The 23,532-nt window shown below is 47.0% G+C and overlaps 1 protein-coding gene across 2 annotated transcripts in view; it reads left to right on the plus strand.

Moving 5' to 3' along the window:
* fras1 (Fraser extracellular matrix complex subunit 1) overlaps positions 1–23,532 on the plus strand; it is a 714,708-nt gene that overhangs the window by 89,720 nt on the left and 601,456 nt on the right. The window lies entirely within an intron of this gene.

Raw genomic sequence — 23,532 nt, forward strand, 5'->3', positions numbered from 1 at the left:
AACCTCCCCCCCGCCAACCTCCACCCCGGCACGGACCCCCCCCCCCCAACCTCCACCCCGGCACGGACCCCCCCCCCCAACCTCCACCCCGGCACGGACCCCCTCCCCAACCTCCACCCCAGCACGGACCCCCCCCAACCTCCACCCCGGCACGGACCCCCCCCCCCCCAACCTCCACCCCGGCACGGACCCCCTCCCCCCCCCCCCCCCCCCCCACCCCGCCGCACACACACACACACAAGCCGAGACACACCTCTCCTCACGCAATCAGTCTGCGGCCACGCCATTTCCTGCCCAGAGCCAACCCCCCAGGCCGTCACTCACCTCCTCGCTGGTCGGCGTGAGCCTGGAGCACCGGGTCACGCCGATGAAAAGGAGGTTTGATTGACGTCGACGTGAACGGTCATCACGTCGACGGGACTTCGGCCCATCCGGAAGGGAGAATATCGGCAGGCCGAAAATCGGCTGCCTTGCGCAGACCCGTGACATTCTCCGCGGCAGCGGCGCCATTAACGCCCCGCCGACTTTTCTCCCTTCGGAGACTTCGGCGGGGGCGGGGGCGGGGGCGGGATTCACGGCGGCCAACGGCCATTCTCCGACCCGGCGGGGGGTCGGAGAATGACGCCCCTGATACCTGACACCTGCTTCTTGTTCACTTTTTCTCTAACCCTTCCTCAATCATAGAACATTTTCACTGTTGCTCCCAAGCACATCAACCAGAAGACCCACTGCATTTGGAATAACAATTTATTTCTGATGAATAAGTATGTACAACTATCACTTTATCTCTTGGGGTTAAGAACTTTCAAGGGGGTGGCTTATTTGATTTATCCTTGGTCACCATTTATATTGCATATTAAATAGGGATTTATGAATAGTATTGTGTAATACTGCTCGTTCTCTGCTCCACATATCACTTTCCTCTTGGAACTTTCCCAACATAACTTTAGTTTGTTTTGTTTCTTACTTCCAGCAAAAGGCTCTTAAAAACATTTCTTAGTCTGCACTTTCAGTTATTCTCTCTCCTCTTAACTTCTTAGGTGTCCTCCTCCCCCTGTCCCAATATAGAATATTCTGAGATGTTCTTTTACCTGATCAACAGTAGAAAACTACCAGTTGACACTTGGTTTGAATACCTTTAGTGTTGTTATTTTCAATGAATGTCACTAGTTATCATTACTGTATCCGTTTCCATGAATAATATACTAATTCAGGCACAGATTCAATCTTGAATCTGGTCCCGGGGAGGGGGAGGGATTCGGCCCCGGGGCGGGGGGGCCACGGTGGTCTGGCCCGCAATCGAGGCCCACCAATCTGCGGGCGGGCCTGTGCCGTGGGGGCACTCTTTGCCTCCTCGCTGGCCTCTGTAGGGCTCCGTCATTGCCAGTGCAGAGAAGAACCCCCTGCGCATGCGCCAGAGCACGCCGGCGGTTCTGTGCATGCGCGGGACCACGGCGGCCCTTCGGTGCCAGTTAGCGTGGCGCCAGCCCCTCCGGCGTGGGCCTAGCCGCCGAAAGTGCGGAGGATTCTGCAACTTCCGGGCGACCTGACGCCGGAGTGGTTCACGCCGCTCTTGGCGCCGGCGTCAGGCCATCAGGCCAGTTGTGGGAGAATCCCGCCCCAGATGTTCCCTAGCCTACTTCAGTACTTAACTGTGAGGTGGTAGAGATGGGACGCACAAGGAATAAATAAATAATTTAAAACTGTATTGTCGGGAATACAAAAGGCAAATTGTGTAATAACAAGGTAACCAGAAGCTTCAGTACATCGTTTCTTCAGCATTGATTTACTACTAAGGAAAGTAAGCCAGACACTCCTGTTTCTAATCAAATCATAGCTTTTATTAGTTTAAATCTTTATCTTTTCTAACCACGGCCGCCTACTCCCCAAAATATACCGTATGCATCGAGCATATCTACCTTGCTTTTAGCTGTCTAAAATTCATCAATGTATTATAAAACATGCAAATTCCCAGGCTGCTCTTCAAACTATGTATTGTGTGAATTTACTCTGGCAGACACTGTTGTTTCAGAAATTTAGCATTTACTATGAGTGACAGCTAACTGTTCTGAACATGATGTGCATGTGGAAAGAGTAACTTTGTTTTAATAATGGAATGCTTGAGTCATGTGCAAGATAATAACCCTTGCAGAATTTGATTTTAAAACTAAAGCTCAGATTGATGAGGGAAAGAGAGCCTGAAGCTGCAGATTATTCTCGCTTTTCCAAGGGGCCTTGAGAAATATTCTGAGATCTGTAGTCTTGGCTAAAGCTCAACATTACATCGCACAGTGGTTTGCACTGCTGCCTCACTGCCAGGGGCCCAGATTCGATTCTGGCCTTGGATGACTGTCTGGCCTGGTGGACTTTGCACGTTCTCCCTATGTCCGTGTGTGTTTCCTCTAGGTGCTCCCGTTTCCTCCCACACTCCAAAAGATGTGCAGCTTAGGTGGGGTTATGGGTTACGGGGATAGGACGGGGGATTGGGCCGGGGTAGTGTGCTCTTTCGGAGGGAGGGTTGGTGCAGACTTGATGGGCTGAAAGGCCTCCTCCTACACTCTAGGGATTCTAGGAGTATCACAGATTGCTCTCCATGCAGTCCTCTATCCGGTTCTGAGATGGTTAATTTTTTTTCTCTTGAAATAATGTGTATTTTCCAAAGATAAAATTTTTTATATTTATGTTTTATGTGGAGGTAACCTGTTATCTCAAATGCTGGCGCCTGATAAGGACAGGAAGGTGCAAACAGATATAATTTGGATAATTTGTACGTTATTTAGATTTAGGTTTGTGCATGAGCTAATACCTGATAAACCATGGCTTTGATGTGATTTGGGGTGGAAATATAATGGCAGCAAAATTTGTGTGTGCTGCAATTTATCTGATTAATGTTCAATGTTTTTGAAGTTGGTACTGTAGTACTTTGTTGTGGTTGCACGTCTTCCACCACATTTTATATGCAATAAGTTTGAACAGAATTAGAACTTTAATACAACAACAAATCCCCCTGCCATTCACCTTTTTGGCGAGTCTTTAACTTTTACTATATCACCTGCACTTGCATTTTAAAAAAATTTCAGCTTTCTGGGGCGAGATTCTCCAACCTCCCGCCGTGTCGGAGAATCGCCGGGGGCTGGTGTGAATCCCACCCCCGCCGGTTGCCGAATTCTCCACCACCGGATATTCGGCGGGGGCGGGAATCGCGCCGCCCTGGTTGGCGGGCCCCCCCCCCCCGCTCGATTCTCCGGCCCGGATGGGCCGAAGTCCCGCCGCTAAAATGCCTGTCCCGCCGGCGTAGATTAAACCACCTCTCTTACCGGTGGGACAAGGCGGCGCGGGCGGGCTCCGGGGTCCTGGGGGGGGCGCGGGGCGATCTGGCCCCAGGGGGTGCCCCCACGGTGGCCTGGCCCGCGATTGGGGCCCACCGATCCGCGGGCGGGCCTGTGCCGTGGGGACACCATGGCGGAGGCGGAAGAGACTCCCTCCACTGCGCATGCGCGGCAATGCCGTCAGCGGTCGCTGACGCTCCCGCGCATGCGCCGCCCGGAGATGTCATTTCCGCGCCAGCTGGCGGGGCGGAAATTTGTCCGCCGCCGGCCTAGTCCCTCAAGGTTGGGGCTCGGCCCCCAAAAATGCGGAGAATTCTACACCTTTGAGGCGGCGCGATGCCCGACTGATTTGCGCTGTTTTGGGTGCCGGTTGGCGGACATCGTGCCGTTTCTGGAGAATTTCGCCCCTGGATCTTATTGTTCAGTTTATTTGAACAGTTTTTATTTTACAAACAAAGGCAAGACAGCTGGATTGTTTAGCATGTCATAGTCAGACCTTGATGCCATATCATTCCCATTAGAAATTTACCGATTAGATTTTTTTTGAAAAGGGGCTATGTCAGTGTTGCTCTGAGAGAGAGTGGCAAAAGGATCAGCGGGCCGAAATTCTCCTCCTCGTGACACCGCAAGTCAGGTGGCGAAAATCTGGCCAAAATCGAGGTCGGTGTCTGGCGCCAATTCGGGCACCGTGCTTCGGTCCGTCGCTGGAGGTGATAACTAGGTTTGTGGCCTGTGGTGGTATGCAAAACCAGCATTAACATGCATTTAAATGTGATTAGCGGGTTGGAGTCGGCTTGCTCTGATCCTCTCAGTCGGAAGTCTCACGGGCGTGAATTACTAAAAATATTTACAAACATGGACTGGGCACCATGGGTGAGGAAATGAAAATCGCTTATTGTCACAAGTCGGCTTCAATGAAGTTACTGTGAAAAAGCCCCTAGTCGCCACATTCCGGCGCCTGTTCAGGGAGGCTGGTACGGGAAACTGGTATGAGGAAGGGGCGAGGGAGGCTAAAAAAACTGAACAACCGTTGAAAATTGTCAGGCTTGCTGGGGGAAAGGCTGCCTGCAACAGGGTAGTGACTTGGTGCCAAGTGATTTACGGGCAGGTATTCTCTGAACCATCTTTGTGGCTGCAGTAAGTGTGTGGTACGTACGTCGAGCACTCAAAAACCGCTCTAGCTCAGGCTCTTTGGCGTTAATTCCGGCCTCAACGATTAGAATGGTCGCTGGGCCGGGAATTTCTCTGAATTCTTGCGCAGCAGAGTGCTGGCCCATTAGCATGTCCTGCATTGCTCCAGAGATAGTGCCCCCAATGGGAACATGAACCTCTCTCAATTCAGTCCCTGCGTCAACACTTAGTTTCCCAAATGGAGTATTTCACCCAGTATATTTCACTTCGTGTGGGAATCCTCACAAGCAGATTCCAATTTATCAATGTATATTTGACTGCAAACTATTGAGTGTTTGTGTCTGTGAATGCAGAAGTTTCCGATGCAAATCAGACAATCTGCTTTAAAATATACTTGGGCTGTGATGTGATTTGAATTGAAAGTTCCTACCCTGGCTGACAGGTGTTGTAAGAATGGAAAATGAGAAAATGTATATTTAACACACAGTGAATCTCTGTTTTGAGGGGTTTTTTTGCATTTTTTTCCTCCTCTTTTGAAAGCAGTGAGTCATGTTGGGCTGGGTTACAGTTCCACAGGTGCCAACCACCCTTCAGTACCTCCCCCTAGAAACTTGGCATATAAGTGTAGAGATTCACTTAGTGTTTTAAAGTTACATTTTCCCTCATCTTTAATTCTTACAATACCTGTCAACATCTCATCCAGCTTAATAGCAGTAGACATGGTGTACATGTTGAGTGAAGCAGATTTATCTCCATTACGTTTGCAAGTCCCCCGCCCCCCACAAACAACATGTTCTTCAAACAAATTGTCGAATGCCTAAAATATTTCCAGCACTGCAGTTCTCAGATATCATTTGCTGTTTTGAGGAAATTAGTAAGAGGCTGAACTTAATACTGTGCTAGGATTTGGCGACATGCCCTTTCTCCCTCTTCGCTTCATCGCTCCATACTTTTGCCTCTGGAGTTGCATTTCACTCCTTCTTCATAGCTTTTAAACCCCATTTATCGGAATAAAATCAGAAAGTGCTGGAATTACTTGGCTGGTCAGAATCTGTGCAGAGTTGACATTTCATGTCAATAACAGTTCTGATGCAAGATCATGTACCTGAAATTCCAGCTTTGTTTCTCTCACTAAAGATGCTGCCTGTATTGCTGAGTTCCTTCCCCATCTTCTGTTTTAATTTTAGCTTTACAGTCAGTGTCTCCAGTAATTTGCTGGTGTTCCCTATTCATTGATCTTTGGCCTGTTCTTCATTCTGTTATTATTGAGCCCCCACATGAGTCTACAGCATAAGTATTGTGCCTGATTAGCTTTCAACATGTACAGTATGGTGACGCTTAGGAAACATGAGCATAATAGTCTTGTGTACTTTTTGTTCCATCCTAGGAGTTGGGGGGGGATTTCCCCATATAGATTTCAAACTCATTGAAGAGGTTGATTTTAATGCCCAGTCATTTGTGATTCAATATTCCTGAGTTTTGTTTTAATAATTGTACACTTACGCACTTGGTGACTTCGGCATCTGCTTTATTCAAGCTTCATAGTTTTCCTCTCTGAAAATGAGGACGCCCCCAAGTGCCACATTGCAACTGCAGTCCAGAGAGCATGTGGACGTGTTCTCTATCGCACTCTTAACCAGAAGTCATGCTGTGCTGGAAAAATGTCGGGGAAATGTCGGCGGAGAAATTTTCCCTTTCTCCGTAAGGATGGATTTCCAATGATATGGTGTATGGGCAACACCCAACATGCATTCGTTCCTGTACCATGCATCGGTACTCAAATACGATAATAGCATTCTTAATATTCTCTTGTGGACAATGGTCATGAGCCTTGTCAAACCTTTGTGTGATTTACTCTGTTTTGATAAAAAGTTGCCTTTTGTGTTGGAGTAAGCTCAGTGAAATAGACCCAATGACCTGAGGGAATTTCACAGGCATTACAGACTTGCAAATGAAAGACAAGCAATAGTTACTACCTTATCCTTTGCATGCCAAAATGATCAAAGGGGTTATAATTACAGTATATTGACTTCTTCTAAAGTAAGTATTTGTACAGTCTGTTCTATTCTAATGGATATCTTTACAGTCACCTTCCACTTGAAAAATAGCATTGCTAATTAGCTGGGAAACCAACTTTTGTAAAGCAAAATACTGGGGGCGGGATTCTCTGTTGGTCGGCGCCAAAATTGGGGTGTGTAATCAAGTGGAGAATAGCTCAAGATGCTGAGCTTGCGGTAGGCGCTGGATCATGATGCTCCACCTCCTCAAAAACGGTGTCAATGCGACGCACGGCGTGCGCAGTTGAAACACCATTCGCATATCATTAGCGGGCCCACCCGCGATGCTCCGCCTCCGATGGGCTGAGTTCCCGACAGCGCGGTCCACATGTGCTCTCACAAATCGTGAACCTGGTGCGGTGGCTGCTGAGAGAGAGAGAGAGAGCGTACGGACAGTGTCCAGCACCGCCGTACTTCGCTGATAGCCGTGCCACTGGCCGGGGAGGGCTTCTGCCAGGGCTGGGGGAAGTAATGGGGGTGGCCAGAAGGTGGGCTGTGGGGTCGGGGTAGATGGTAATGCAACACCATCAGGGCATCCATGCAGCTGCGCATGCTGCTGACAACCTGCTGTAACCCTGGTGCCCTGGGTCGTTTATGCGACCCCCCTTGGGTGCCCTCTGGCCCCAGCCGACCCATCAGCTGTATGGGCACACTCCAGCACTGCCTGTCCCATCGTTTCGGCCCCGATCAATGTGTGTGTGTGTGTGTGGGGAGTGTTTTGTTTAAACGGGGTTGCAGCTTGTCAGCTCTGCGCGGGTCCGTCATGGACCCGGCGATTCCCGCACCGCTTTTCATGCGTTTCGAGGGTGTTCCACATGGCACCCGTACTAGCCCCTCACCGGTAGAAGAATCGGTGCAGGTGTGGCGCCAATTTTTCTGACGTGGAAGTCCACGGATTCTCCATTAGCATCAGCACTCTAAGAAACAGAGAATCCGGCCCTGTATTTTCCTGCTGTAGGTAACCTCCAAGTACAGTAGTACAATATATAGAGTGCTGTTTTGGCTACAATTTGCATGATATTTGAGAAAAAATTTAGGCAGGTCATTTACACAGCTGATGGTGAGAATGTGGAACTCATTACCACAGGAAGACTTTGAAGCAGATAGTATTGGAACATGTAAAGGAAGGCTTTATGTATATATGAAGGAGGAGTTGGAACGGCATGGGACATGGTTGGAATAGGTAATTAGTAGAAGGAGATTCATGCAGAGTACACCACCAACATCAATCACTGTGATGTTCTTTGTTTGTTTAAATTAATAATATTGAGGTTGTAGTTTTGCGACAAAGAACATGCAGACCTGGCACTAAATCAAAGTCAATTTATTTACACTATCCTATAAATTGTGAATTCTTAGATATGCCGAAAAAGCTAAGTATTAGATTAAATAATTATAATACACGGAGCTACTAAAAAACATGACTGTCGCCAACCCACTCTACTAACTCACTCCAAGAGCACGTGGACCACCATGTGGGTTGTGAGATGTGCTCTTTCTCCATCTAGTGGCTGGATGCTGTAATTACACACTATTTTACATGATCATTCATATATATAAAGTTGATATACCAGATATTACAATCACATGGCCTGTTCCTGTGCTATCAATGTTTACATTTGTAAAGCCACTGTTTGTGGACAATTTCACTGGTTTAGCATTTAAAATAAAGACAAGGGTTTGAATTATAATATGGGAATCTTTTAATATTACAAATACATTTGCCATGAAATAATTATTTTTCAAAGACAAAGTTAAAATTAAGAAAACAACTCTATGCTCCTTAAAGCTCTGTTGATAAAATCATTGTATATAATCTCAGGAGAAGGTAGTGACAATTGACCTCAAAAGTTTTGAGTTAAGAAGATGAAAACCAGCCAGTGACCTCTGCTGGGAAGTGGGTGATGCAGGATTGGGTTCAAGGACAATGTCCTCACAGGGACAGGATGCACTTTGTGATTTAGAGATTGCACTGGCAACAAGGATCCAGAGAATGCATCTATCAGCCTCGAAGGGATCCATTGTGCAATCCAAACATAAGCTAACTTTGGTTTCAGACATTATGGGTTAAGCTTTGAATCTGATGAAAAATAACTTTGTTTTGCTTTAGAAGTGAAAGAATGAATGACGTGGTAGTGACTGGTTCCATTCCAGCCTGCACTGCTTTTTACTCTGAACAAACCTATTACAAGTTTTTCTCAAAGTCCCAACAAGCATATTTAATCAGCTTCTGAAAAACAATTACTGTATTTGAATAGCCTACCCACTGTTTAGGTTAATACTTGAAGGTTGGAAATTATTGTAAAATATTAGTTGTTCAAGTTAGTATAAAACATATTGCTGTATTACGATCAGGCAGAAAATTAATACATTAATTAAAACATCCCACAGCAGGAGGAATATCAAATAAAATTCTTGAAGGATGCTTTGTTTGAATACAAAGAATGACGACGTGCACAGAGAGTAGAGCAGGAAAAAGTCGATCTGCTCAAGGTTATTGGTAAGATTAATTATGTTGGCATACAGTGTGGGAAGGAACAAGGAATCCCAACAGATTCCAACTCTACCAGCTAATCATACAATGTCCAAAATAGAGTTTAATGGTGAAAGAAAAATATTCATTTTGAAATTGATTTTAAAGCCTGTAGTGACTTAATTATAAACATACATAATGCAGTGCATCAGGCATTATAATAATCGAATCATTGAAAAATCTAGCTCACCCAGAGATAAGGAAAGAATTGAAGACTGCTCAATATCTTAGTTGTAGCAGCTAATAGTGCCTTAGTCTTAATATATTCCTGGTACCACTCTCAAATTTGAAAGATAAAATGGGCTGTTTGTACTGGATGCATGTGCCCAGACCTGCAGCACAGAAACATGTATAATGCAGCTGGATGGGTAATTATGTCATCATGTTGATATATTTTAGGTGCTTGGCTGGTCTGCTGTGTAGACAGTTCTTCTGTAGTTGACAGCTGAAACAAATTAAATGTTCAACTAATGGCAAGAGAGACTCACTTAACAAAACATAATTGTCCTTGGGATGTGGCCAGCAATTATTGACCAACCCTGGTTGTCCTGAGAAGATGGTGGTAGACCACCGTCTTGATGTGAAGCAGGTGTTGATGCAACTGAGTGGCTTGCTAGGCCACTGCAGAGGACAGTTAAGAGTTGGGTCACAATGGTGTCACATATAGGCCAGATCACATAAGGGCGTGCCGAGTTGGGAAAAGGTCTAGCCACACACACACACGTTTCTAGAAAAAGTGCCTCGAGTAATGATATCAATGCTCCGTGGCGAGGGGAAGTGCGGTGTGTGTGTGCTGGACTTTGACCTGTTGCCCCTGGAAACAGTTCAGAGACAACCAGGTTAAAAGGCTCCCTTCAGTGCTCTGGTAGTTCATCCGAATTGGGTGGTTAAATAAATATTAGGCCCTCTAATCTTCACTGCTCAAGCCCTTTCTCCCACCCACTCCTCATGCCTCATCCAAACCAACCCATGCCCTCACTCACCCCAATGACCCCTCATATCTTCCATGGCTCCTCAAAACAACCTATGCCCCTCTACCCAATCCCATGACCCCTCATTCTCTCATTGACAATCTGTGCTATCTTCACCCCGGCCCCTCGTACCTCCCATCTCAACCTATGCCCCCCACTCACCCCCGTGGTCCCAATTGCCAACTTAGTTCCCACCCATGTGCTCCACCCACTACCCTTTACCCTTACACCCCCATGTCAGTTCACCCAGTACCTACCATTACCAGACATCAGGGCCGGGATTCTCCTCCCCCCCGCCAGGTCAGAGAATCCCCAGGGGGAGGCGCGAAATCCGCCCCGCTGCCCTATTTTCCGGCGCCATTTTTTGGGCGGTGGCGGGATTCCCACCACGCCGGTCGGGGGCCATTGACAGTCCCCCCCCCCCCAGTGATTCTCCGCGCCCTGACTGGACGAGTGGCCGTCCAGTTTTGGCCAGTCCCACCAGCGTGAATTACTCATCTCACGCACGGCGGGACCCAGCAGGTAAGTGTGCGGGGGCGGTCCTCGGGAGGGGTGGGTTGCTCGGGGGATCCGACCCCAGGGGGCCCCCATGGTGGCCTGGCCCGCGATCGGGGCCTACCGATCCTGCGGGTGGGCTGTTTCTGTGATGGCCTTCTTTCCTCCGTGCCAGGCCCCTGTAGGGCTCCGCCCTATTCCCCGAACCCGGCACGGAGAAGAGAACCCCCGCGCATGCGTGGAAATACTCCGGCCGGTCCGCGCATGTGTGAGATCACGCCGGCTGTTCCGCGCATGCGCAATCTTGTGCCGGCCCGTTGGCGCCGGCTGGAGCTGCGCCAACTCCTCCGGCGTCCACCTAGCCCCCGAAAATTCGGAGAATTCCTCACTTTCGGGGGCTGTTGACGCCAGAGTGGTTGGCGCCAGTTTTCCCGCCGACGTGTGGACTTGGTCCCCAGAAGGGAGAATTCCGCCCCAGGAGTCATGAAATAAATGAAGTTCTAAGTATCAGTGGTGGACATCGCTATGTTGTTTAAAAAAAAACTCTTTATAGAAGTCCATTCAAAACATTTAAATCTCTTCAAGTACTTAATCTCTTATATAATTATAGAATTTACAGTGCAGAATGAGGCCATTCTGCCCATCGAGTCTACACCGGCCCCTGAACGGGCACCTAACCCAGCAACCCCACCTAACGTTTGGACACTAAGGGGCAATTTAGCGAGACCAATTCACCTAACATGCACATCTTTGGACTGTAGGAGGAAACCAGAGCACACGGAGGAAACCCACGCAGACACTGGGAGAATGTGCAGACTCCGCACCGACAGTCACCCAAGCCGGGAATCAAACCCACGTCCCTGGTGCTGGGAAGCAGCAGTTAACCACTGTGCTACCATGCAGCCCCGTGCAATCATAGCTGAAAATCAAAGATAGCTAACCCCTTAAAATCTCTTGGAGCTGTTAAACTTTCAATTTACAGTCCCCCCACTGTGGTAATGCTAGGTTGTTGAAGCAGTCAAGCCGTAATAATACCTTAATGACAGCCATGGGCTATTGTCAACAAACAGGCATTAAAAATGCAATTACCATTTTTTTTCAACTCATGAGACATGGGCTGCTTCTCTTCACCCCCCCCCCCCAAAAAAAAAAACAAATGTAACGAGTAGAAGATTAAATAACTTGACAGTTCCATAGACCTTAACCGCCTTTTCTGAACATTCATGTCTACTCTTAAAAATTCGAAGTCACACACTACAGGAAACAAGACTATATCCAGTGAAAATAGGGTGTGTTTGAACTTGCCACTGAGTTCAGGTTTCCCCCATGTCTGAATTATATCCTACCACCGTTCCCTTGCTGGTGAAAAAAGGATCCATTGGAAATGAGGGTAGGATTTCCAGACCCAGAGTTCCGACACCATTTTGGATAACACTCGAAAGGGCATCAGTGGGACAATGGGTTTTGAAGAGTCTGACAGTTTTCATTTTTGTAAAGTGAATTTAAATTGCTAAACTGCCAGGCTGCAATTTGTATACATATTATCTGTGTTATTAGACCATTGACATAACCACATGCTACCATACCCTGGGAGGTTTCCTAGTCTATTATTGATATTCTGAGCTTTCCTTTCGATGATCTGCTTGCTTTGGAATGAACTGGTTAGCTGGTTCCCTGCGGCAATGAGAAAAAACAAAGTAGTCATCTACGCAACCTACAATGACTATTTATTCATTTATTTTTCAAAAAAAAATTTAGCGTATCCAATTCATTTTTTCCAATTAAGGGGTAATTTAGCATGGCCAATCCACCTAGCCTGCACATCTTTGGGTTGTGGGGGCGAAACCCACGCAAACGGTGAGAATGTGCAAACTCCACACGGACAGTGACCCAGAGCCGGGATCGAACTTGGGACCTCAACGCCGTGAAGCAACAGAGCTAACCCACTGCGCCACCGTGCTGTCTTACAATGACTATTTGTTTCCTAGACCATGTATCAGCAATCTTTCTTCCCAAGGGCAATCACACAATGCAGGAGAAGGTGCCAAAGGAAATAATCACAGCTCAATCACGTGAAATCTTCAAGACCCCTCATCTCTGAATTATTTCCATTTGGAATCTATAATTATCAGGGCTACCATCTCGGTTGGCAGAATATAGATATTAGCTGTGATGCAGACACAACTGAAGCAGATGTCGAAGAAACTGGTAACCTGAGCTGCACTGTTAACTGTGTGAATGTACTGAGCATGTTCAGCACCATATCCACATTCCAAGATGCATCACCAGCATGTTCAGCTTCAGTGTCAGCCAGGTTGACTGTTGCACTCTTGCTTGAGAAGATTGTGGATTCCCACACCAGAGACCGATCGGGATGCGATGGGCAGAAAGTAGGTGGCAGGCCAAATGGAGTCACTTTTTTTACATCCTGAGTGCGTGGTTTCCTCAGAACATGGCGGGAATCAACTTTGAAAGAAGAAAAGGCATCAATTTACGGCCTCGTAACTTGTTTAACTCGTACAGTGATAAAAATGAAGAAGGTTGTGCACCTGAGGAGCTGCAAAAGGAAATTTGTTCATGTTGTGATGGAGCATTACCTCTGTGTCACAGTTTTTCACTTTTGAAATGTTGGCACATGATTTAGTGTGTAATTCTTTGCTCTTTAAATTGGAATTAAAATGGCCTGGACTGGATCCTAAAACAAATGCCAACTTTTCCAATCATATTACACTGCATAGGGTATTTCCATAGAGGATGAAATAATGCAAGCCCTATCTTGGACAGCCCTATAAATAGTAATGATTTTCAAGTAACAGATGATTTGGTTTCTATTGACCTTTGGATTCTGCATTTGTGATTCTGCATCTGTATTTATTTATTGTCAGACCTGTGGTGGTCAATGTTGTGAAATTCAGTCAAAAAACTTATATGTCATTTTGCAAGGCATGTGAAAATGCTTATTGTTCTTTTCTGAAGATGCAAGGACTGTGGAATGTTTTCCATTGGCTAACATATGGCAAGTGTGTTTTGTTACGAGCTGACATTCAATTTAATATCTTTGTTACATTATTGGATTTGCATTCCTTGATTTTGGAAAATTGGTCTTGTCACCCTGATAAACCTAGATTTTTCTGCACAATTTATTCATGTGGACAGAGTTACATGCTGCACAGAAAGATGCCATTGATTTATTAGATGTATTAGAATTTGTTTTGAACCATATAATCATTAAAATCCACATGTAAAAAGAAACACTAAAGATTCTACGATAGTTCAATGCACGGAAGGTCTATCCCGTTGTCCACTATAATGAATCTTTATGTGGCTACAAGTTATCTGACTATGCGAGGAACTCCGTTACCTACAATCCCTGCTCCAATGACAATACTGCTTTAAATAATATGTTATGAGTTTATAAAGCAAATGTACCTATAGATCACTATGATATCAGATTCACTTCCAGTTTGTGCTGATCCCAATTGAAATGATGCTGTCCGTGATACAGGGCAGAACACCGGACAGAAGGAAAGGGCTGTGTGGGAATATATTTTTACTCTCTTTTGGGTGTTCTTATGTACTTTGGAGTCAATCATGAAGTATAATTAATTAGTATTTTAGATGTATCACTAAAGTTATATTATTTAGTGAAAAATACAAAAGGCATTATCAATTTTATTTTCCAAAAGTTGGAAAACACAAAAATTAACTATACAAACATTAAAATTATAGAAATTAAATAGGAATAAAAAACACAAGTGGATTGTCTTCAAATATGACAAAAGAAACAATAGTTGTTATCAAGTTGTCTTTGAATGTTGGGATAAAATAGATTCTAAAATAATTCTGCCATTTGTAAGCTAAGTGTTTGTTTCTGTAACAGAAAAGACTACCAGCATGCCTCTTAAACATGTTATTGTTAGATGCGGAAGTCACATAACAATGTGTACTAAAAATGCAATTAGTAAGGGGTAACTAGAACTATTGTCTCTTACATTCGACAGTGTTATGGTACACTGCAGCTGCATAATACTGGACTTTGGTGTAAGGAAAGGATGAAATGTAAATTGTGATAACGCAATGCATATTTGCATTCTTCAGTTTGCATTAGTACAAACTGATCGTAGATGTGAACTTGGCTAAAATTGTAAAAGCATGACTTCATCACCCTTGCAGGGAATAAAGATTGATTGCACTGTTTTTTTTAGTATAAATATTTGTAATTTATTCACTTCAGCAATTAGGTTTGTACAACAGTTAAATATTGGAGCAGCATTGTGTCATCTTTCATTACAACACCAAAGAGGGAGGAAAATGACTCTTGTTGTGGACTGCTTACTCATCTGTTAATGAAATGGTAAATGTTCGCATTTTATAATTAATTCAAAATCAGCACATGGAAAGCTTTAACTCGTCAGTCAAGGCTGTTTTCAGGATCATAGGCCCAGGTAAGGACTGATAAACATCACTCGACGAAGATGGGAAGATCTGAGTGATAAGGAACCATGATTGCTAGGAGAGAACTTTTATCAATGATTCTGTCAGAATGTTCTTCTACATAATCAGGAATTAGGACAAAATAGCTTAGTTGCCTCTGAATTGGTGGAAAACATCGGTCTTGGATTTGATGACCAAGAAGCACTGTCATGTTTGTATTTATTGGGAAATACGCAATGCTGCAGTACTTAATTTCTACCAGAGGAGACAATTTAGTCAGATATGTAAATAATTAATCTCATTCCAGTTGAAGAAAATTAGTACAGAACCATTTTAGTTCATTTTTCCGATCCTTTACACAGTTTATTTTATAACAGCTTCTGATCTCCTCCCTCTCCAAGTTACAATGAAAACTTCTTCAGGAAGAACACAATCTTGATCTTCAGACCTGTGAAACTTTACAACACTGACGGCTAAATCAATTGTATTTGCAGAATTGATTGCCGCTCAGCTTTATTGAATTTGGGCTCAAAAGCTTTTCTCAAAGGCAAACAGTGCTAACCTGGTTCTCTGATGCACCATATAGATTAGTTAGTATTGAGTTAACTGATCTTGGTCAGGGTGAATGTGATGGTGGTAAGGTTGACTTCAGGAGTTAGGATTGAGAAAAGTAAACTGGGCTTTCACTCCTGATCACTGTCACAGTGACCACTGCCAGGCAATGTGCATTTATAGATTTCTGGGGAGAAAGGTATCTGGCCCAATTGTGATGCTTCCCACAGTAAAACAGTATCTTGATTCTGTCGATATTTTAAATTGACACTTGGATAAGCTCCTTTGTACCTCAACAAAAATCTGCACCCTTGCTAACAAGAATCAGCATCTATGGTAGATGGGAGTGTAGTAGATGGGAGTGTAGTGATGGGTAACCATCCATGGTAGATGCGAGTGTAGTAGATGGGAGTGTAGTAGATGGGAGTGTAGTGATGGGTAACCTATCATTAAAGAGTGTGAAATGCTTTATGTATATTCAGTGTAGCCAAATTTTACATAAATGCCATTTCTGTTTTGACAAATTATAATAAGTGGAGTAATTACAGCAGATATCTTCATATGCTGTGAACCATGTGCTTCTCTGTCATGGAACAATTCTGTTTGCATAGTTTAAACTTGTTTGGGAGGGGGCCGTGTCATTTGTCTAGTACGAAAGTGAGTGGCTGAAAGTGCCCTCCGTGTGGACTTGGAAGTTGCTTGCTCACTGTCTCTGCTGCACGGGGATCATCTGTTTGAAGCACATCCAGTAGGTAAACGGTAGGATTGGATTTTCTGTTTGTATTGTAAGGGTCCTCCTGTTCAAACCCTGTATGTTCCCTGTTTTCTCCTTTCCTTTATAGTTTGCTATTAGTATTTTGATCCATGGATGAGTAATCGACCTGTGCCTTTGATGCAGCCTGTATCTTTAACTCAAGCAGAAGTAATGGCCTGTATCTTTAAATCAAGCAGGAAGTATCCGGAGGGTATCAGTGATGACTAGCTTTGATTATCTTTGCTGATGGCCAATGATTTGGTTCAAATGTATGTGCCATGTCCAGTGGCCAGTGGTGATTGGTTCTAGTCCCACTGACATGTTTCTCAGTGTCACAAGGCTGGAAGTTGTTTCACTTTCGATTCTGCAGGCTGGATGGAGGGATCTAATGAATTCACTCCAGAAATATCCAGTCAGTTCTCACCAAAAAGCCAATGTGAGAATCCGATATCTCTCTCTACGTACAGGCTGATGTGAACATAGAACATACAGTGCAGAAGAAGGCCATTCAGCCCATCGAGTCTGCACCGACCCACTTAAGCCCTCACTTCCAACCTATCCCCGTAACCCAATAACCCCTCCAAACCTTTTTGGACACTAAGGGAAATTTAGCATGGCCAATCCACCTAACCCGCACATCTTTGGACTGTGGGAGGAAACCGGAGCACCCGGAGGAAATCCACGCAGACACGGGGCGAACGTGCAGACTCCGCACAGACAGTGACCCAGCGGCGAATCGAACCTGGGTCCCTGGCGCTGTGAAGCCACAGTGCTATCCACTTGTGCTACCGTGCTGCCTTCAGAGGCCTCTCCTGGAAAGGCTGTGAGTAAGATATGCTGCTGTACCGCAAATAAGATAATTACGGGCTGTAAGCCAGCGACTTTAAACCTCACTCATACTATGAAGAAGGTGCTGCAAAGAAATCTTACCGTTTGATGGTAATCCTTATATTTTTTTTACCCCTTTCCATGTTCTGTGTTTGCCCTGTGTGTGTGGGTAGAGGTTGGGCCAGTTAAAGGGGGTAGTAGGCTAACTTGTTGGTTATCCAGCTGTAATGTCTGCATGTTTTTCATTTTTATTCTTGTTCTAAATAAACAGTAATTGCATTTCAACTTACAAACCTGGGGTGAAATTCTCCCCCAACGGCGGGATGTCCGCCGACTGGCGCCAAAGACGGCGCCAATCAGACGGGCATCGGCCGGCCCAAAGGTGCGGAATGCTCCGCATCTTTGGCGGCCTAGCCCCAACATTGAGGGGCTAGGCCGACGCCGGAGGGATTTCCGCCCCACCAGCTGGCGGAAATGGCGTTTGTTGCTCCGCCAGCTGGCGCGGAAATGCGGCGCATGCGCGGGAGCGTCAGCGGCCGCTGTCAGTTTTCCGGCGCATGCGCGGGAGCGTCAGCGGCCGCTGTCAGTTTCCCGCGCATGCGCAGTGGGGTGAGTCTCTTCCGCCTCCGCCATGGTGGAGGCCGTGGCGGAAGCGGAAGGGAAAGAGTGCCCCCACGGCACAGGACCGCCCGCGGATTGGTGGGCCCCGATCGCGGGCCAGGCCACCGTGGGGGCACCCCCCGGGGTCAGATCGCCCCGTGCCCCCCCCCCCAGGACCCCGGAGCCCGCCCACGCCGCCTGGTCCTGCCGGTAAATACCAGGTTTGATTTACGCCGGCGGGACAGGCAATTTCTGGGCGGGACTTCGGCCCATCCGGGCCGGAGAATTGAGCGGGGGGGCCCGCCAACCGGCGCGGCCCGATTCCGCCCCCGCCCAATCTCCGGTACCGGAGACTTCGGCGGGGGCGGGGGCGGGATTCACGGCGGCCAACGGCCATTCTCCGACCCGGCGGGGGGTCGGAGAATGACGCCCCTGGTGACTGTAATTGTGCAGTCAAAGGCCAAAGATTTCAGGGATTTTTATAAGTAACATTGGTTAATTCTAATTGTGTTGTGACTCCAGGACGAGTGGGACTGGAATTGACCTCACACTTGCCCAGGGTGTCTTAACAGAACACTAGAAAGAAGATAGAAACAAGGAAACTGGTTTTATTAGCTCACTCCTTTCTGTCTGCGTCTATACTTTTGGCATACACAAGAATATGTGCAGGAAAACCAGAGCAGAGAGAAATTGATATACAGAAAAGGGCCTCGCCAATATATCCAAGCACTACTTGAATGCAGTTTAGAAAATAATTAAACAATTGTTCTCCATTAAAGATTAAAATATCTGTTAAAACCCAAACATTGACAGAATATTATGAGTTTAACCATCGAATTAAAGTTAGAGAGAGAAAATGCTGGAAAATCTCAGCAGGTCTGACAGCATCTGTAGGGAGAGAAAAGAGCTAATGTTTTGAGTCCAATGACTCTTTGTGAAAGCTTTTTTTAATTAAAAAAAATTTTTTTTGGGGTGTTTAATATATATTAAGAAAGCCAAGAAAGAGAGAAATGGTAAAAGACAGTTAAAATGAAATGGGATGAAAATAAATGGGTCAAGGTGGGGTAGAGCTAATTATCATTAAATTAAAGTTAGTATCATCATCCATCGCACGTGCCTTTAATACTGGTGCAAGTGACATGAAATAGGATCATGCTGAGCAATGGCATTTCCCAAGTGGTGCCACTGGAATACATCATTTAAAAAGTTTGCATTCTTAGAATGTCACTTTGTTCCAATGTTTTTTTTCTCCTGTTCACCACCTGGCCAGAAATGTAGTTGACTTTGGTGTTTGACATGTGTCAATGAGAATTGCCATGAGCAAAATACAAATGGGTGTTTATGTTTTTAGGCTGCTTTCTAAGATGTGCAGGCAAATCCATTTAAATTTAACTTTTGCCTTGCCTTTGTTATGTTTTGTACTTTGACCAGAAAAATAGTGGATAGTAAAGTTGATGAGAATTCATTGTGAAGACATGGGGCAAGCACCAACTTGACCCATTTAACAGATGTTCCTACAGCACCACCAGTTGTTGTTGGACCTTACACTGGCGTTTCTTTTCTGGATCTGTTGAGTGAAGAAAAAGGTTGTGTGCTAAGATTTTCTTTTAAAAAATATATATATTTTATTCAAATTTTTTTGGCCAAACAGAACAATACAAAGGTTTTCCTTTTTACAACAGTAAAACAGTATAAATAACAGTGGCCGTTTTTAACAAATAAAGAAATAACATATAAACTAAATGGCAACTGCCCTATCAAAAATAATAACTCTCCAAAAATAAAATCAAACAATCCAATATACATAGCCTAATACAAATATTTATACAAAATCACCCCAGAGGACCCGCCCAGGCCCCCCCCCCCCCCCCCCCCCCCCCCCCCCTGGGTTGCTGCTGTTACCTTACCATTTCCTTTATCGTTCTGCGAGGTAGTCGAACGGTTGCCACCGCCTGGTGAACCCTTGAGCCGAACCCCTTAGTGCGAACTTTATCCGTTCTAGTTTTATAAACCCTGCCATATCATTTATCCAGGTCTCCACGCCCGGGGGTTTGGCTTCCTTCCACATAAGCAATATCCTTCGCCGGGCTACGAGGGACGCAAAGGCCAAGACATCAGCCTCTTTCGCCTCCTGCACTCCCGGCTCTTCTGCAACCCCGAATATAGCCAACCCCCAGCTTGGCTCGACCCGGACCCCCACCACCTTCGAAAGCACCTTTGCCACCCCCACCCAGAACACCTGTAGTGACAGACATGACCAAAACATGTGGGTGTGGTTTGCTGGGCTTCTCGAGCATCTCCCACACCTATCGTCTACCCCGAAAAATTTACTGGGCCGTGCTCCGGTCATATGCGCCTTGTGTAAAACCTTGAATTGTATCAGGCTTAGCCTGGCGCACGAGGATGACGAGTTTACCCTACGTAGGGCATCAGCCCACAGCCCCTCCTCAATCTCTTCCCCCAGCTCTTCTTCCCATTTCCCCTTCAGCTCATCCACCATGATCTCCCCCTCGTCCCTCATTTCCCTGTATATATCCGACACCCTACCACCCCCCACCCATGTCCCTGAGATCACTCTATCCTGAACCTCCTGCGTCGGGAGCCGCGGGAATTCCCTCACCTGTTGCCTCGCGAAAGCCCTCAGTTGCATGTACCGAAATGCATTCCCTTCGGGCAACCCATATTTTTCCGTCAGCGCTCCCAGACTCGCAAACGTCCCGTCTACGAACAGATCTCTCAGTTGCACAACCCCAGCTCTTTGCCATGCTCCAAATCCCCCATCCATTCTCCCCGGGACAAACCTATGGTTATTTCTTATCGGGGACCACACCGAGGCTCCCGTCCTTCCCCTATGTCGTCTCCACTGCCCCAAAATTTTTAGTGTTGCCACCACCACTGGACTTGTGGTGTATTTCTTCGGGGAGAACGGCAACGGCGCCGTCACCATTGCTTGTAGGCTGGTTCCCTTGCAGGACGCTATCTCCAATCTCTTCCACGCCGCTCCCTCCCCTTCTCCCATCCACTTACACACCATTGAGATATTGGCGGCCCAGTAGTATTCACTTAGGCTCGGTAGTGCCAGCCCCCCCTATCCCTGCTACGCTGCAAGAACCCCCTCCTCACCCTCGGGGTCTTCCCGGCCCACACAAAACTCATGACACTTTTCTCAATTCTCTTGAAAAAAGCCTTCGTGACCATCACCGGAAGGCACTGAAACACAAAGAGGAATCTCGGGAGGACTACCATTTTAACCGCCTGCACCCTACCCACCAGTGACAGGGGCACCATGTCCCATCTCTTAAAATCCTCCTTCATCTGTTCCACCAATCTTGTTAGATTAAGCCGGTGTAAGGTTCCCCAACTCCTGGCTACCTGAATCCCTATGTACCGGAAATCTCTTGTCACCTTCCTCAGCGGTAAGTCATCTATTCCCCTGCTCTGCTCCCCCGGATGCACCACAAACAGCTCACTCTTACCCATATTCAATTTGTACCCCGAAAATTCCCCAAACTCCCTGAGTGTCTGCATTATCTCAGGCATCCCCTCCACTGGGTCCGCAACATACAGCAATAAATCATCTGCATACAAGGATACCCGGTGTTCTTCTCCTCCCCTGAGCACTCCCCTCCACTTCCTGGAGCCCCTCAGTGCTATGGCCAGGGGCTCAATCGCCAATGCAAACAGTAACGGAGACAGGGGACACCCCTGCCTCATCCCTCTATGAAGACGGAAGTAATCAGACCTCTGTCTGTTCGTGACCACGCTCGCCACCGGGGCCCTATACAGCAGCTGTACCCATCCGATATACCCTTCTCCAAAGCCAAATCTCCTCAGCACCTCCCACAGATAATCCCACTCCACTCTGTCGATACTTTCTCGGCGTCCATCGCCACCACTATCTCCGCCTCCCCCTCTGGTGGGGGCATCATCATTACCCCTAGCAACCTCCGTATGTTCGTGTTCAGCTGTCTCCCCTTAACGAACCCAGTTTGATCCTCGTGGACCACCCCGGGGACACGGTCCTCTATCCTCGTCGCCATCACCTTGGCCAAGAGCTTAGCATCTACATTTAAAAGGGAAATGGGCCTGTAGGACCCACACTGCAGCGGGTCTTTTTCCTTCTTCAAAAGGAGCGATATCGTTGCCTCCGACATAGTCGGGGGCAGCTGCCCCCTTTCCCTAGCCTCATTAAAGGTTCTCGTCAGAAGCGGGGCCAGTAAGTCCATATACTTCCTATAAAATTCCACCGAGAATCCGTCTGGTCCTGGGGCCTTCCCCGCCTGCATGCTCCCAATCCCTTTTACCACCTCCTCCATCTCAATCTGTGCTCCCAGTCCCGCCCTCTCCTGCTCCTCCACCTTAGGGAATTCCAGCTGATCCAAGAAACACATCATTCCCTCCTTCCCTTCCGGGGGCTGAGTCTTATATAACCTCTCATAAAATGCCTTGAACCCCGTTCACTCTCTCCGCTCCCCGTTCCATCTCTCCCTCCTCATCTCTCACCCCACCTATCTCCCTCGCTGCTCCCCTCTTCCTCAATTGGTGGGCCAGTAGCCGACTCGCCTTCTCTTCATACTCATACTGTACACCCTGTGCCCTCCTCCACTGTGCCTCCGCCTTACCCGTGGTCAGCAGGTCAAACTCCACATGTAACCTTTGTCTTTCCCTGTACAGTCCCTCCTCCGGTGCCTTCGCATATTGCCTGTCCACCCTCAAAAGTTCTTTCAGCAATCGCTCCCTTTCTTTACCCTCTTGTTTCCCTTTATGTGCCCTTATGGATATCAGTTCCCCTCTAACCACCGCCTTCAATGCCTCCCAGACCACTCCCACCTGAACCTCTCCATTGTCATTAAGCTCCAAGTACCTTTCGATGCACCCCCTCACCCTTAAACATACCCCCTCATCTGCCAATAAGCCCATATCCATTCTCCAGAGTGGGTGCTGTTCTTTTTCCTCTCCTACCTCCAGGTCTACCCAATGTGGAGCATGGTCCGATATAGCTATGGCCGTATATTCCGTCCCTGTCACCTTCGGAATCAGTGCCCCTCCCAAGACAAAAAAGTCTATCCGTGAATATACTTTGTGGACATGGGAGAAAAATGAGAACTCCTTACTCCTAGGCCTACTAAATCTCCAGCGGTCTACCCCTCCCATCTGCTCCATGAAGTCCTTGAGCACCCTGGCCGCTGCCGGCCTCCTCCCGGTCCTGGACCTCGACCGGTCCAGCCCTGGATCAAGCACCGTATTGAAATCTCCCCCCATTACCATCTTTCCCGCCTCCAGGTCCGGGATACGTCCCAACAAACGCCTCATAAAATTTGCATCATCCCAGTTCGGGGCATATACGTTCACCAGAACAACCGCCTCCCCTTGCAATCTGCCACTCACCATCACATATCTACCCCCACTATCCGCCACTCTGGTCTTTGCCTCAAACAGTACCCGTTTCCCCACCAAGATAGCCACCCCCCTGTTCTTCGCATCCAAACCCGAATGAAACACCTGCCCCACCCATCCTTTACGTAGTCTGACCTGGTCTATCAGTTTCAGATGCGTCTCCTGCAACATAACCACATCTGCCTTTAATTTCTTTAGGTGTGCGAGTACCCGTGCCCTTTTAATCGGCCCGTTCAGCCCTCTCACCCTCCACGTGATCAGCCGGGTTGGGGGGCTCTTTACCCCCCCCCCCTTGTCGACTAGCCATCCCCTTTTTTAAACCAGCTCCTCACCCGGTTCCCACGTACCCGTGTATCCCCCCAACGGCGCCCTCCCGCCTCGACCACCCCATCCCATAACAGCTCCCCCTTCTCCTTAGCAGCAGCAACCCAGTTAACCCCCCCCTCCCCCA

Source organism: Scyliorhinus torazame, chromosome 3 (assembly GCF_047496885.1).
Source record: "Scyliorhinus torazame isolate Kashiwa2021f chromosome 3, sScyTor2.1, whole genome shotgun sequence".
Classification (NCBI taxonomy): Eukaryota; Metazoa; Chordata; class Chondrichthyes; order Carcharhiniformes; family Scyliorhinidae; genus Scyliorhinus; species Scyliorhinus torazame.